At 40.1% G+C, this 15,298-nt stretch overlaps 1 long non-coding RNA gene and 14 other non-coding genes across 16 annotated transcripts; all 15 read left to right on the top strand.

Moving 5' to 3' along the window:
- The first annotated feature begins 458 nt into the window (after positions 1-458).
- trnak-cuu (transfer RNA lysine (anticodon CUU)) lies at positions 459-531 on the top strand. Its single transcript has one exon. It is a non-coding gene; the product is annotated as a tRNA-Lys (tRNA).
- A 1,503-nt stretch (positions 532-2,034) lies between these two features.
- Positions 2,035-2,107, top strand: trnak-cuu (transfer RNA lysine (anticodon CUU)). Its single transcript has one exon. It is a non-coding gene; the product is annotated as a tRNA-Lys (tRNA).
- Positions 2,108-2,741: 634 nt separating this feature from the next.
- On the top strand, positions 2,742-4,413 carry LOC138598683 (uncharacterized). 2 transcript variants are annotated; one of them, XR_011308650.1, is made up of 4 exons: positions 2,742-2,830; positions 3,582-3,731; positions 3,829-3,915; positions 3,998-4,413. It is a non-coding gene; the product is annotated as an uncharacterized lncRNA (long non-coding RNA). The 2 variants fall into 2 exon arrangements; XR_011308649.1 differs by lacking the exon at positions 2,742-2,830 and having other exon boundaries at positions 3,258-3,731.
- A 1,818-nt stretch (positions 4,414-6,231) lies between these two features.
- On the top strand, positions 6,232-6,304 carry trnak-cuu (transfer RNA lysine (anticodon CUU)). Its single transcript has one exon. It is a non-coding gene; the product is annotated as a tRNA-Lys (tRNA).
- A 462-nt stretch (positions 6,305-6,766) lies between these two features.
- trnak-cuu (transfer RNA lysine (anticodon CUU)) lies at positions 6,767-6,839 on the top strand. Its single transcript has one exon. It is a non-coding gene; the product is annotated as a tRNA-Lys (tRNA).
- Positions 6,840-7,076: 237 nt separating this feature from the next.
- Positions 7,077-7,149, top strand: trnak-uuu (transfer RNA lysine (anticodon UUU)). The gene has a single exon. It is a non-coding gene; the product is annotated as a tRNA-Lys (tRNA).
- Positions 7,150-7,385: 236 nt separating this feature from the next.
- Positions 7,386-7,458, top strand: trnak-cuu (transfer RNA lysine (anticodon CUU)). Its single transcript has one exon. It is a non-coding gene; the product is annotated as a tRNA-Lys (tRNA).
- Positions 7,459-9,554: 2,096 nt separating this feature from the next.
- trnak-cuu (transfer RNA lysine (anticodon CUU)) lies at positions 9,555-9,627 on the top strand. The gene has a single exon. It is a non-coding gene; the product is annotated as a tRNA-Lys (tRNA).
- A 235-nt stretch (positions 9,628-9,862) lies between these two features.
- On the top strand, positions 9,863-9,935 carry trnak-cuu (transfer RNA lysine (anticodon CUU)). The gene has a single exon. It is a non-coding gene; the product is annotated as a tRNA-Lys (tRNA).
- Positions 9,936-10,397: 462 nt separating this feature from the next.
- On the top strand, positions 10,398-10,470 carry trnak-cuu (transfer RNA lysine (anticodon CUU)). The gene has a single exon. It is a non-coding gene; the product is annotated as a tRNA-Lys (tRNA).
- A 237-nt stretch (positions 10,471-10,707) lies between these two features.
- trnak-uuu (transfer RNA lysine (anticodon UUU)) lies at positions 10,708-10,780 on the top strand. The gene has a single exon. It is a non-coding gene; the product is annotated as a tRNA-Lys (tRNA).
- Positions 10,781-11,016: 236 nt separating this feature from the next.
- On the top strand, positions 11,017-11,089 carry trnak-cuu (transfer RNA lysine (anticodon CUU)). Its single transcript has one exon. It is a non-coding gene; the product is annotated as a tRNA-Lys (tRNA).
- Positions 11,090-13,185: 2,096 nt separating this feature from the next.
- trnak-cuu (transfer RNA lysine (anticodon CUU)) lies at positions 13,186-13,258 on the top strand. Its single transcript has one exon. It is a non-coding gene; the product is annotated as a tRNA-Lys (tRNA).
- Positions 13,259-13,493: 235 nt separating this feature from the next.
- trnak-cuu (transfer RNA lysine (anticodon CUU)) lies at positions 13,494-13,566 on the top strand. Its single transcript has one exon. It is a non-coding gene; the product is annotated as a tRNA-Lys (tRNA).
- A 1,286-nt stretch (positions 13,567-14,852) lies between these two features.
- On the top strand, positions 14,853-14,925 carry trnak-cuu (transfer RNA lysine (anticodon CUU)). Its single transcript has one exon. It is a non-coding gene; the product is annotated as a tRNA-Lys (tRNA).
- The last annotated feature ends 373 nt before the right edge of the window (positions 14,926-15,298 follow it).

The raw sequence follows: 15,298 nt of genomic DNA, 5'->3' as shown, positions 1-15,298 counted from the left end.
TTTATCACTTACAGTTAAGTATGGGTGACATGTTTGATGGATGGGTTTCCCAGTGTCCGCACCATCTTCAGTCACAAAATGAGCCTCATATCCCATACATGTCTGCTGAGTCTCTGCAGTTTTGGACATGAATATTCCAATTATTTGGTGTAAAGTGCTTGGTACTCATATTTGTCAAATAGAGGGCCTTTCAAAGCAAAAAAAAAATGATGCTTTTAAATGGTCACAAAGCCGGGTTAGCTCAGTCGGGAGAGCCATGTTTGATGGATGGGTTTCCCAGTGTCTGCACCATCTTCAGTCACAAAATAAGCCTCATATCCCATACATGTCCGCTGCGTCTCTGCAGTTTCGAACATGAATATTCCAAGTATTTTGTGTAAAGTGCTTGGTACTCATATTTGTCAAAAAGAGGGCCTTTCAAAGCAAAAAATAAAATGATGCTTTTAAATGGTCACAAAGCCCGGTTAGCTCAGTCGGTAGAGCATGAGACTCTTAATCTCAGGGTCGTGGGTTCGAGCCCCACATTGGGCGTAAAGTTTATCACTTACAGTTCAGTATGGGTGACATGTTTGATGGATGGGTCTCCCAGTGTCTGCATCATCTTCAGTCACTAAATAAGCCTCATATCCCATACATGTCTGCAGTTTTTAACATGAATATTCCAAGTATATAGTGTAAAGTGCTTGGCGCTCATATTTGTCAAATAGAGGGCCTTTCAAAGCAAAAAAAAAATGATGCTTTTAAATGGTCATATAGCTCAGTCGGTAGAGCATGAGACTCTTAATCTCAGGGTCGTGGGTTCGAGCCCCACATTGGGCGTAAAGTTTATCACTTACAGTTCAGTATGGGTGACATGTTTGATGGATGGGTTTCCCGGTGTCCGCACCATCTTCAGTCACAAAATGAGCCTCATATCCCATACATGTCTGCTGAGTCTCTGCAGTGTTGAACATGAATATTCCAATTATTTTGTGTAAAGTGCTTGGTACTCATATTTGTCAAATAGAGGGCCTTTCAAAGCAAAAAAAAAATGATGCTTTTAAATGGTCACAAAGCCCGGTTAGATCAGTCGGGAGAGCCATGTTTGATGGATGGGTCTCCCAGTGTCTGCATCATCTTCAGTCACTAAATAAGCCTCAAATCCCATACATGTCTGCAGTTTTTAACATGAATATTCCAAGTATATAGTGTAAAGTGCTTGGCGCTCATATTTGTCAAATAGAGGGCCTTTCAAAGCAAAAAAAAAAAAGGATGCTTTTAAATGGTCACATAGCCCGGTTAGCTCAGTCGGTAGAGCATGACTCTAAATCTCAGGGTCGTGGGTTCGAGCCCCACATTGGGCGTAAAGTTTATCACTTACAGTTCAGTATGGGTGACATGTTTGATGGATGGGTCTCCCAGTGTCTGCATCATCTTCAGTCACTAAATAAGCCTCATATCCCATACATGTCCACTGCGTCTCCGCAGTGTTGAACATGAATATTCCAATTATTTTGTGTAAAGTGCTTGGTACTCATATTTGTCAAATAGAGGGCCTTTCAAAGCAAAAAAAAAATGATGCTTTTAAATGGTCACAAAGCCCGGTTAGCTCAGTCGGGAGAGCCATGTTTGATGGATGGGTTTCCCAGTGTCCGCACCATCTTCAGTCACAAAATAAGCCTCATATCCCATACATGTCTGCTGCGTCTCTGCAGTTTTGAACATGAATATTCCGAGTATATAGTGTAAAGTGCTTGGCGCTCATATTTGTCAAATAGAGGGCCTTTCAAAGCAAAAAAAAAAAGATACTTTTAAATGGTCACAAAGCCCGGTTAGCTCAGTCGGGAGAGCCATGTTTGATGGATGGGTTTCCCAGTGTCTGCACCATCTTCAGTCACAAAATAAGCCTCATATCCCATACATGTCCGCTGCGTCTCTGCAGTTTTGAACATGAATATTCCAAGTATTTTGTGTAAAGTGCTTGGTACTCATATTTGTCAAATAGAGGGCCTTTCAAAGCAAAAAAAAAAAAAGATGCTTTTAAATGGTCACGTAGCCCGGTTAGCTCAGTCGGTAGAGCATGAGACTCTTAATCTCAGGGTCGTGGGTTCGAGCCCCACATTGGGCGTAAAGTTTATCACTTACAGTTCAGTATGGGTGACATGTTTGATGGATGGGTCTCCCAGTGTCTGCATCATCTTCAGTCACTAAATAAGCCTCATATCCCATACATGTCCACTGCGTCTCCGCAGTGTTGAACATGAATATTCCAATTATTTTGTGTAAAGTGCTTGGTACTCATATTTGTCAAATAGAGGGCCTTTCAAAGCAAAAAAAAAATGATGCTTTTAAATGGTCACAAAGCCCGGTTAGCTCAGTCGGGAGAGCCATGTTTGATGGATGGGTTTCCCAGTGTCTGCACCATCTTCAGTCACAAAATAAGCCTCATATCCCATACATGTCCACTGCGTCTCCGCAGTGTTGAACATGAATATTCCAATTATTTTGTGTAAAGTGCTTGGTACTCGTATTTGTCAAATAGAGGGCCTTTCAAAGCAAAAAAAAAATGATGCTTTTAAATGGTCATGTAGCGGCACCGCACCCCCGTCCGACTGTTTCCCAGCCTCCAATCGCGTCCTCCCGATTTCAGCTTTCAAAGCCAATCGCGTCGCGGGGATTTCAGAATTCTCATCTTTCCCAACCAATGGCGCTCGGGGGATTTCAGCTTTCTAGCTCCCGCCCCCCTCCCTGCTCTCAGCCAATCTTAGCCACGCAAGTCCAACTTTCTGCGGGGAACCGGATGCGGCGGCAAACTCAAACTCGAAGCGGAATTTCAGCTCTCAATCTCAAGGTAAATGGCATCAATACAACTATTGTCATCCATATATTATTATATTGATCGTTCGCGCCATTGTGGTTAGCGTCTTTGTGTCAAATCCAGTTGTCGGTATAAAAAAAAAAAAGACCGACAGTCGTCTTGGTTAACACGGTCAATGTCTTCATTCACTACAATGATTATTGTTGTCAGCGTTAGAGACGCGTAAGTTATGTTTGTATTGTATTTTGTCGTGTTACATCGTCATGCATCCTGTATCTCCGCACGTCGTTGTCGTATCACCTCGATACTAACGTTGTTGAGGCCATTTCGGCTAAGTTTTTTATATATAGAATATAACATTGCCCTATTTCATGAGCTTATTGATTATTTATTAACATCTCGTGGAGGGAGGGGTCAGTTACTAAAAAAGAATGGGGAGTTTTGCTGTGTGGTAGGCTAAATAACAATTTCACAGTAACAGTGTTTTGTTTACAGTATGACCTTATAACTTATATATACTTCTAATGAAACTTGAATTATTACACACAACATGACCCTTACTGACCCTTACTTTTACCTGTTGTACCCTTCGTTTATGTATTTTTGCCCTATATTCCATGCTTAATCGCTATGTTTTATTAGTAGTTGTGAATAAGTTAATTCCACATATCTATACTATATTAACATTGACTTTGTTCTGTCTTATCTTACCTTATGATGGTAGCATTATGTGTTAAGATGGTGGGATTTGATAGTGTACATTTTTTCTCCTCTTTGGCCACAGATGGCTTCAACACAACAAAAACACAGGACTATGGGTGATGATGAATGGATGTGACGCCTGCGGAGGTTTGCTGCCGCAGGTGTTTGGCCGTCCGATGCAAGAAACAGGCCTGCTCCCCGCCAGAAGAAGTGGCATGACCTCTATCAGAAGGTAGAGTTGTATAAAGCAATTAGCATACAGTTATAAATGATGAAGCTAAATGTTTTTAAAAAGACACTTGCTTATTTGTTGTCATGAAATATTACAGATTGAGGAATGCCCAATGCAGCTGAGGGGGCAGGCAACTCTGTTCAAGGGCCCACAGACATGTGACTGTGGTTTCAATACTAAGAAGGTATTTGTAAACTAATATCAAATTGTCATGTGCAGATTGTTGATGTTGTATTCTTTATACTAATGTTTCTGCTTCTCTTTAGCCTCCCAAGAAAGTGTAGCCACCGAAGAAAGCGGCCACAGACCATCTACTGTCAGACCCATGCAGGGATGCCACTGGAGCAGTGGCTGGAAGACATTTAGTGGAAAAGGGCAGACATTTGTATTTTATTCTTTTTTTTTGGTATTGTATTTATTCACTATTGTGTTCTTTGCACTACTGGAGTCATTTGATTAATAATTTTTGGCATAATTTTTCTTATTTATTTTGTTGTGTTCAATTAATTGTCGTTCTATAATGTTGTGTGCGTGTGTGTGGAGATGGGGTGCGTGAAAGAGAGGGTTTGGGGGGTGGGACGTCTTTGTTTTCACTGTGTTTTCTATTTATAATAAATATGTGGTTTGTTTCTACAACAATTCTTTCATTTGACTTATTTAAATCTCAGTGTAAAACCAGGAGTCAAACAAGGTTTTGCTTTTTGCCCCACCATGCAGATGATAACACAATACAGTACCATAATATTGTGACTATAAAATTACTTAGATGGAAAAGAGACAATAAAAGCTAATATTTTCAATTCATTAGTTCGGAATAATGTCTTATAACTTATACAGTTCTTTGAATTAATGTCAATAAAACTATAAAACAATAAAACTAAAAACTGAGGTGAAATGAAAATCACACTATCACTTTCCTGCACATCATGAATGCATAATAAAATACAGAATGACAAATAGTATTGATTTCACTAAATCTGAATACTAATAAGTGTTTTCTTATGTCATATAACTCATATAACTCATTTAACTTATTTCACTTTTTTAATCTAAACAATCCAAAGCACTTTGGGTGAAATTTGTGTTGATCCAGGCAGGGATTGAACCTGCGACCTTTGGATCCATAATTCCTATTTACAGAAACCACAAATATTCAACATTTGGGTGATTTCTGGAATTATTATAAAAAATTATGAGCTGGAGGGGCTTTTCACATGCAGAAGAGCCATTAAGAGTCCTCATTTTCTCTCCTTTTCTCTCTTTTTCTCTCTTTTTCCTCTCTTTTCCCTCTTTTTCTTCCTTCCCCCTTCTTCCCCTTCTTTCCTCTTTCTTCCCCCCGCCATACAGACTATTGTTCCCCAGCTTTAGCGGAGTCGGTAGAGCATGAGACTCTTAATCTCAGGGTCGTGGGTTCGAGCCCCACATTGGGCATAAAATTTATCACTTACAGTTAAGTATGGGTGATATCTTTGATGGATGGGTCTCCCAGTGTCTGCATCATCTTCAGTCACTAAATAAGCCTCATATCCCATACATGTCTGCAGTTTTTAACATGAATATTCCAAGTATATAGTGTAAAGTGCTTGGCGCTCATGTTTGTCAAATAGAGGGCCTTTCAAACCAAAACAAAAAAATGATGCTTTTAAATGGTCACGTAGCCTGGTTAGCTCAGTCGGTAGAGCATGACTCTTAATCTCAGGGTCGTGGGTTCAAGCCCCACATTGGGCGTAAAGTTTTTCACTTACAGTTCAGTATGGGTGACATGTTTGATGGATGGGTCTCCCAGTGTCTGCATCATCTGCAGTCACTAAATAAGCCTCAAATCCCATACATGTCCGCTGCGTCTCTGCAGTGTTGAACATGAATATTCCAATTATTTTGTGTAAAGTGCTTGGTACTCATATTTGTCAAATAGAGGGCCTTTCAAAGCAAAAAAAAAAAGCTGCTTTTAAATGGTCACAAAGCCCGGTTAGCTCAGTCGGGAGAGCCATGTTTGATGGATGGGTTTCCCAGTGTCTGCACCATCTTCTGTCACAAAATAAGCCTCATATCCCACACATGTCCGCTGCGTCTCTGCAGTTTTGAACATGAATATTCCAAGTATATAGTGTAAAGTGCTTGGCGCTCATATTTGTCAAATAGAGGGCCTTTCAAACCAAAACAAAAAAATGATGCTTTTAAATGGTCACGTAGCATGGTTAGCTCAGTCGGTAGAGCATGAGACTCTTAATCTCAGGGTCATGGGTTCGAGCCCCACATTGGGCGTAAAATGTATCACTTACAGTTCAGTATGGGTGACATGTTTGATGGATGGGTCTCCCAGTGTCCGCACCATCTTCAGTCACAAAATAAGCCTCATATCCCATACATGTCCGCTGCATCTCTGCAGTTTTGAACATGAATATTCCAAGTATTTTGTGTAAAGTGCTTGGTACTTGTATTTGTCAAATAGAGGGCCTTTCAAACCAAAAAAAAAATGATGCTTTTAAATGGTCATGTAGCCCGGTTAGCTCAGTCGGTAGAGCATGAGACTCTTAATCTCAGGGTCGTGGGTTCAAGCCCCACATTGGGCGTAAAGTTTATCACTTACAGTTAAGTATGGGTGACATGTTTGATGGATGGGTTTCCCAGTGTCCGCACCATCTTCAGTCACAAAATAAGCCTCATATCCCATACATGTCTGCTTCGTCTCTGCAGTTTTGAACATGAATATTCCAAGTATATAGTGTAAAGTGCTTGGCGCTCATATTTGTCAAATAGAGGGCCTTTCAAAGCAAAAAAAAAAAGATACTTTTAAATGGTCACAAAGCCCGGTTAGCTCAGTCGGGAGAGCCATGTTTGATTGATGGGTTTCCCAGTGTCTGCACCATCTTCAGTCACAAAATAAGCCTCATATCCCATACATGTCCGCTGCATCTCTACAGTTTTGAACATGAATATTCCAAGTATATAGTGTAAAGTGCTTGGTACTCATATTTGTCAAATAGAGGTCCTTTCAAACCCAAAAAAAAATGATGCTTTTAAATGGTCACAAAGCCCGGTTAGCTCAGTCGGTAGAGCATGAGACTCTTAATCTCAGGGTCGTGGGTTCGAGCCCCACATTGGGCGTAAAGTTTATCACTTACAGTTAAGTATGGGTGACATGTTTGATGGATGGGTTTCCCAGTGTCTGCATCATCTTCAGTCACTAAATAAGCCTCATCTCCCATACATGTCCGCTGCATCTCTGCAGTTTTGAACATGAATATTCCAAGTATTTTGTGTAAAGTGCTTAATACTCATATTTGTCAAATAGAGGGCCTTTCAAAGCAAAAAATAAAAATGATGCTTTTAAATGGTCACATAGCCCGGTTAGCTCAGTCGGTAGAGCATGAGAATTTTAATCTCAGGGTCGTGGGTTCGAGCCCCACATTGGGCGTAAAGTTTATTACTTACAGTTAAGTATGGGTGACATGTTTGATGGATGGGTTTCCCAGTGTCCGCACCATCTTCAGTCACAAAATAAACCTCATATCCCATACATGTCTGCTGCGTCTCTGCAGTTTTGAACATGAATATTCCAAGTATTTTGTGTAAAGTGCTTGGCGCTCATATTTGTCCAATAGATGGCCTTTCAAAGCAAAAAAAAAAAAGATGCTTTTAAATGGTCACAAAGCCCGGTTAGCTCAGTCGGTAGAGCATGAGACTCTTAATCTCAGGGTCGTGGGTTCGAGCCCCACATTGGGCGTAAAATTTATCACTTACAGTTAAGTATGGGTGACATGTTTGATGGATGGGTTTCCCAGTGTCTGCACCATCTTCAGTCACAAAATAAGCCTCATATCCCATACATGTCCGCTGCGTCTCTGCAGTTTTGAACATGAGTATTCCAAGTATTTTGTGTAAAGTGCTTGGTACTCATATTTGTCAAATAGAGGGCCTTTCAAAGCAAAAAAAAAAATGATGCTTTTAAATGGGCACAAAGCCCGGTTAGCTCAGTCGGGAGAGCCATGTTTGATGGATGTGTTTCCCAGTGTCTGCACCATCTTCAGTCACAAAATAAGCCTCATATCCCATACATGTCCGCTGCGTCTCTGCAGTTTTGAACATGAATATTCCAAGTATATAGACATGTGACTGTGGTTTCCATACTAAGAAGGTATTTGTAAACTAATATCAAATTGTCATGTGCAGATTGTTGATGTTGTGTTCTTTATACTAATGCTTCTGCTTCTCTTTAGCCTCCCAAGAATGTGTAGCCATCGAAGAAAGCGGCCACAGACCATCTACTGTCAGACCCATGCAGGGATGCCACTGGAGCAGTGGCTGGAAAACATTTAGTGGAAAAGGGCAGACATTTGTATTTTATTCTTATTTTTAGTATTGTATTTATTCATTATTGTGTTCTTTGCACTACTGGAGTCATCTGATTAATAATTTTTGGCATAATTTTTCTTATTTATTTTGTTGTGTTCAATTAATTGTCGTTCTATAATGTTGTGTGCATGTGTGTGGAGATGGGGTGCGTGAAAGAGGGGGTTGGGGGGTGAGACGTCTTTGTTTTCACTGTGTTTTCAATTTATAATAAATATGTGGTTTGTTTCTACAACAATTCTTTCATTTGACTTATTTAAATCTCAGTGTAATACCAGGAGTCAAACAAGGTTTTGCTTTTTGCCACACCATGCATATGATAACACAATACAGTACCATAATATTGTGACTATAAGATTACCCTTTCTTAGATGGAAAGGAGACAATAAAAGCTAATATTTTCAATTCATTAGTTTGGAATAATGTCTTACAACTTATACAGTTCTTTGAATTAATGTCAATAAAACTAAAAACTGAGGTAAAATGAAAATCACACTATCACTTTCCTGCACATCATGAATGCATAATAAAATACAGAATGACAAATAGTATTGATTTCACTAAATCTGAATACTAATAAGTGTTTTCTTGTGTCATATAACACATTTAACTTATTTCATTTATTTAATCTAAACAAGCCAAAGCATTTTGGGTGAAATTTGTGTTGATCCAGGCAGGGATTGAACCAGCGACCTTTGGATCCATAATTCCTATTTATAGAAACTACAAATATTCAACATTTGGGTGATTTCTGGAATTATTATGAAAAATTATGAGCTGGAGGGGCTTTTCACATACAGAAGAGCCATTAAGAGTCCTCATTTTCTCTCCTTTTCTCTCTTTTTTTCTCTTTTTCCTCTCTTTTTCCTCTTTTTCTTCCCCCCCCCCCCATACAGACTATTGTTCCCCAGCTTGATGCTTTTAAATGGTCACGTAGCCTGGTTAGCTCAGTCGGTAGAGCATGACTCTTAATCTCAGGGTCGTGGGTTCAAGCCCAACATTGGGCGTAAAGTTTATCACTTACAGTTCAGTATGGGTGACATGTTTGATGGATGGGTCTCCCAGTGTCTGCATCATCTGCAGTCACTAAATAAGCCTCAAATCCCATACATGTCCGCTGCGTCTCTGCAGTGTTGAACATGAATATTCCAATTATTTTGTGTAAAGTGCTTGGTACTCATATTTGTCAAATAGAGGGCCTTTCAAAGCAAAAAAAAAAGATGCTTTTAAATGGTCACAAAGCCCGGTTAGCTCAGTCGGGAGAGCCATGTTTGATGGATGGGTTTCCCAGTGTCTGCACCATCTTCAGTCACAAAATAAGCCTCATATCCCACACATGTCCGCTGCGTCTCTGCAGTTTTGAACATGAATATTCCAAGTATATAGTGTAAAGTGCTTGGCGCTCATATTTGTCAAATAGAGGGCCTTTCAAACCAAAACAAAAAAATGATGCTTTTAAATGGTCACGTAGCATGGTTAGCTCAGTCGGTAGAGCATGAGACTCTTAATCTCAGGGTCGTGGGTTCGAGCCCCACATTGGGCGTAAAATGTATCACTTACAGTTCAGTATGGGTGACATGTTTGATGGATGGGTCTCCCAGTGTCCGCACCATCTTCAGTCACAAAATAAGCCTCATATCCCATACATGTCCGCTGCATCTCTGCAGTTTTGAACATGAATATTCCAAGTATTTTGTGTAAAGTGCTTGGTACTTGTATTTGTCAAATAGAGGGCCTTTCAAACCAAAAAAAAAATGATGCTTTTAAATGGTCATGTAGCCCGGTTAGCTCAGTCGGTAGAGCATGAGACTCTTAATCTCAGGGTCGTGGGTTCAAGCCCCACATTGGGCGTAAAGTTTATCACTTACAGTTAAGTATGGGTGACATGTTTGATGGATGGGTTTCCCAGTGTCCGCACCATCTTCAGTCACAAAATAAGCCTCATATCCCATACATGTCTGCTTCGTCTCTGCAGTTTTGAACATGAATATTCCAAGTATATAGTGTAAAGTGCTTGGCGCTCATATTTGTCAAATAGAGGGCCTTTCAAAGCAAAAAAAAAAAGATACTTTTAAATGGTCACAAAGCCCGGTTAGCTCAGTCGGGAGAGCCATGTTTGATTGATGGGTTTCCCAGTGTCTGCACCATCTTCAGTCACAAAATAAGCCTCATATCCCATACATGTCCGCTGCATCTCTACAGTTTTGAACATGAATATTCCAAGTATATAGTGTAAAGTGCTTGGTACTCATATTTGTCAAATAGAGGTCCTTTCAAACCCAAAAAAAAATGATGCTTTTAAATGGTCACAAAGCCCGGTTAGCTCAGTCGGTAGAGCATGAGACTCTTAATCTCAGGGTCGTGGGTTCGAGCCCCACATTGGGCGTAAAGTTTATCACTTACAGTTAAGTATGGGTGACATGTTTGATGGATGGGTTTCCCAGTGTCTGCATCATCTTCAGTCACTAAATAAGCCTCATCTCCCATACATGTCCGCTGCATCTCTGCAGTTTTGAACATGAATATTCCAAGTATTTTGTGTAAAGTGCTTAATACTCATATTTGTCAAATAGAGGGCCTTTCAAAGCAAAAAATAAAAATGATGCTTTTAAATGGTCACATAGCCCGGTTAGCTCAGTCGGTAGAGCATGAGAATTTTAATCTCAGGGTCGTGGGTTCGAGCCCCACATTGGGCGTAAAGTTTATTACTTACAGTTAAGTATGGGTGACATGTTTGATGGATGGGTTTCCCAGTGTCCGCACCATCTTCAGTCACAAAATAAACCTCATATCCCATACATGTCTGCTGCGTCTCTGCAGTTTTGAACATGAATATTCCAAGTATTTTGTGTAAAGTGCTTGGCGCTCATATTTGTCCAATAGATGGCCTTTCAAAGCAAAAAAAAAAAAGATGCTTTTAAATGGTCACAAAGCCCGGTTAGCTCAGTCGGTAGAGCATGAGACTCTTAATCTCAGGGTCGTGGGTTCGAGCCCCACATTGGGCGTAAAATTTATCACTTACAGTTAAGTATGGGTGACATGTTTGATGGATGGGTTTCCCAGTGTCTGCACCATCTTCAGTCACAAAATAAGCCTCATATCCCATACATGTCCGCTGCGTCTCTGCAGTTTTGAACATGAGTATTCCAAGTATTTTGTGTAAAGTGCTTGGTACTCATATTTGTCAAATAGAGGGCCTTTCAAAGCAAAAAAAAAAATGATGCTTTTAAATGGGCACAAAGCCCGGTTAGCTCAGTCGGGAGAGCCATGTTTGATGGATGTGTTTCCCAGTGTCTGCACCATCTTCAGTCACAAAATAAGCCTCATATCCCATACATGTCCGCTGCGTCTCTGCAGTTTTGAACATGAATATTCCAAGTATATAGACATGTGACTGTGGTTTCCATACTAAGAAGGTATTTGTAAACTAATATCAAATTGTCATGTGCAGATTGTTGATGTTGTGTTCTTTATACTAATGCTTCTGCTTCTCTTTAGCCTCCCAAGAATGTGTAGCCATCGAAGAAAGCGGCCACAGACCATCTACTGTCAGACCCATGCAGGGATGCCACTGGAGCAGTGGCTGGAAAACATTTAGTGGAAAAGGGCAGACATTTGTATTTTATTCTTATTTTTAGTATTGTATTTATTCATTATTGTGTTCTTTGCACTACTGGAGTCATCTGATTAATAATTTTTGGCATAATTTTTCTTATTTATTTTGTTGTGTTCAATTAATTGTCGTTCTATAATGTTGTGTGCATGTGTGTGGAGATGGGGTGCGTGAAAGAGGGGGTTGGGGGGTGAGACGTCTTTGTTTTCACTGTGTTTTCAATTTATAATAAATATGTGGTTTGTTTCTACAACAATTCTTTCATTTGACTTATTTAAATCTCAGTGTAATACCAGGAGTCAAACAAGGTTTTGCTTTTTGCCACACCATGCATATGATAACACAATACAGTACCATAATATTGTGACTATAAGATTACCCTTTCTTAGATGGAAAGGAGACAATAAAAGCTAATATTTTCAATTCATTAGTTTGGAATAATGTCTTACAACTTATACAGTTCTTTGAATTAATGTCAATAAAACTAAAAACTGAGGTAAAATGAAAATCACACTATCACTTTCCTGCACATCATGAATGCATAATAAAATACAGAATGACAAATAGTATTGATTTCACTAAATCTGAATACTAATAAGTGTTTTCTTGTGTCATATAACACATTTAACTTATTTCATTTATTTAATCTAAACAAGCCAAAGCATTTTGGGTGAAATTTGTGTTGATCCAGGCAGGGATTGAACCAGCGACCTTTGGATCCATAATTCCTATTTATAGAAACTACAAATATTCAACATTTGGGTGATTTCTGGAATTATTATGAAAAATTATGAGCTGGAGGGGCTTTTCACATACAGAAGAGCCATTAAGAGTCCTCATTTTCTCTCCTTTTCTCTCTTTTTTTCTCTTTTTCCTCTCTTTTTCCTCTTTTTCTTCCCCCCCCCCCCATACAGACTATTGTTCCCCAGCTTGATGCTTTTAAATGGTCACGTAGCCTGGTTAGCTCAGTCGGTAGAGCATGACTCTTAATCTCAGGGTCGTGGGTTCAAGCCCAACATTGGGCGTAAAGTTTATCACTTACAGTTCAGTATGGGTGACATGTTTGATGGATGGGTCTCCCAGTGTCTGCATCATCTGCAGTCACTAAATAAGCCTCAAATCCCATACATGTCCGCTGCGTCTCTGCAGTGTTGAACATGAATATTCCAATTATTTTGTGTAAAGTGCTTGGTACTCATATTTGTCAAATAGAGGGCCTTTCAAAGCAAAAAAAAAAGATGCTTTTAAATGGTCACAAAGCCCGGTTAGCTCAGTCGGGAGAGCCATGTTTGATGGATGGGTTTCCCAGTGTCTGCACCATCTTCAGTCACAAAATAAGCCTCATATCCCACACATGTCCGCTGCGTCTCTGCAGTTTTGAACATGAATATTCCAAGTATATAGTGTAAAGTGCTTGGCGCTCATATTTGTCAAATAGAGGGCCTTTCAAACCAAAACAAAAAAATGATGCTTTTAAATGGTCACGTAGCATGGTTAGCTCAGTCGGTAGAGCATGAGACTCTTAATCTCAGGGTCGTGGGTTCGAGCCCCACATTGGGCGTAAAATGTATCACTTACAGTTCAGTATGGGTGACATGTTTGATGGATGGGTCTCCCAGTGTCCGCACCATCTTCAGTCACAAAATAAGCCTCATATCCCATACATGTCCGCTGCATCTCTGCAGTTTTGAACATGAATATTCCAAGTATTTTGTGTAAAGTGCTTGGTACTTGTATTTGTCAAATAGAGGGCCTTTCAAAGCAAAAAAAAAATGATGCTTTTAAATGGTCATGTAGCCCGGTTAGCTCAGTCGGTAGAGCATGAGACTCTTAATCTCAGGGTCGTGGGTTCGAGCCCCACATTGGGCGTAAAGTTTATCACTTACAGTTCAGTATGGGTGACATGTTTGATGGATGGGTTTCCCAGTGTCCGCACCATCTTCAGTCACAAAATAAGCCTCATATCCCATACATGTCTGCTGCGTCTCTGCAGTTTTGAACATGAGTATTCCAAGTATTTTGTGTAAAGTGCTTGGTACTCATATTTGTCAAATAGAGGGCCTTTCAAAGCAAAAAAAAAAATGATGCTTTTAAATGGGCACAAAGCCCGGTTAGCTCAGTCGGGAGAGCCATGTTTGATGGATGTGTTTCCCAGTGTCTGCACCATCTTCAGTCACAAAATAAGCCTCATATCCCATACATGTCCACTGCGTCTCCGCAGTGTTGAACATGAATATTCCAATTATTTTGTGTAAAGTGCTTGGTACTCGTATTTGTCAAATAGAGGGCCTTTCAAAGCAAAAAAAAAATGATGCTTTTAAATGGTCATGTAGCTCAGTCGGTAGAGCATGAGACTCTTAATCTCAGGGTCGTGGGTTCGAGCCCCACATTGGGCGTAAAATTTATCACTTACAGTTAAGTATGGGTGACATCTTTGATGGATGGGTCTCCCAGTGTCTGCATCATCTTCAGTCACTAAATAAGCCTCATATCCCATACATGTCTGCAGTTTTTAACATGAATATTCCAAGTATATAGTGTAAAGTGCTTGGCGCTCATGTTTGTCAAATAGAGGGCCTTTCAAACCAAAACAAAAAAATGATGCTTTTAAATGGTCACGTAGCCTGGTTAGCTCAGTCGGTAGAGCATGACTCTTAATCTCAGGGTCGTGGGTTCAAGCCCCACATTGGGCGTAAAGTTTATCACTTACAGTTCAGTATGGGTGACATGTTTGATGGATGGGTCTCCCAGTGTCTGCATCATCTGCAGTCACTAAATAAGCCTCAAATCCCATACATGTCCGCTGCGTCTCTGCAGTGTTGAACATGAATATTCCAATTATTTTGTGTAAAGTGCTTGGTACTCATATTTGTCAAATAGAGGGCCTTTCAAAGCAAAAAAAAAAAGCTGCTTTTAAATGGTCACAAAGCCCGGTTAGCTCAGTCGGGAGAGCCATGTTTGATGGATGGGTTTCCCAGTGTCTGCACCATCTTCAGTCACAAAATAAGCCTCATATCCCATACATGTCCGCTGCATCTCTGCAGTTTTGAACATGAATATTCCAAGTATTTTGTGTAAAGTGCTTGGTACTTGTATTTGTCAAATAGAGGGCCTTTCAAAGCAAAAAAAAAATGATGCTTTTAAATGGTCATGTAGCCCGGTTAGCTCAGTCGGTAGAGCATGAGACTCTTAATCTCAGGGTCGTGGGTTCGAGCCCCACATTGGGCGTAAAGTTTATCACTTACAGTTAAGTATGGGTGACATGTTTGATGGATGGGTTTCCCAGTGTCCGCACCATCTTCAGTCACAAAATAAGCCTCATATCCCATACATGTCTGCTGCGTCTCTGCAGTTTTGAACATGAATATTCCAAGTATATAGTGTAAAGTGCTTGGCGCTCATATTTGTCAAATAGAGGGCCTTTCAAAGCAAAAAAAAAAAGATACTTTTAAATGGTCACAAAGCCCGGTTAGCTCAGTCGGGAGAGCCATGTTTGATTGATGGGTTTCCCAGTGTCTGCACCATCTTCAGTCACAAAATAAGCCTCATATCCCATACATGTCCGCTGCATCTCTGCAGTTTTGAAAATGAATATTCCAAG

This window comes from Semicossyphus pulcher, unplaced genomic scaffold (assembly GCF_022749685.1).
Source record: "Semicossyphus pulcher isolate SPU_LCO1_2020_fin unplaced genomic scaffold, fSemPul1.0.p SCAF_2, whole genome shotgun sequence".
NCBI lineage: Eukaryota > Metazoa > Chordata > Actinopteri > Labriformes > Labridae > Semicossyphus > Semicossyphus pulcher.
This window is presented reverse-complemented; position numbering and strand designations above follow the sequence as displayed.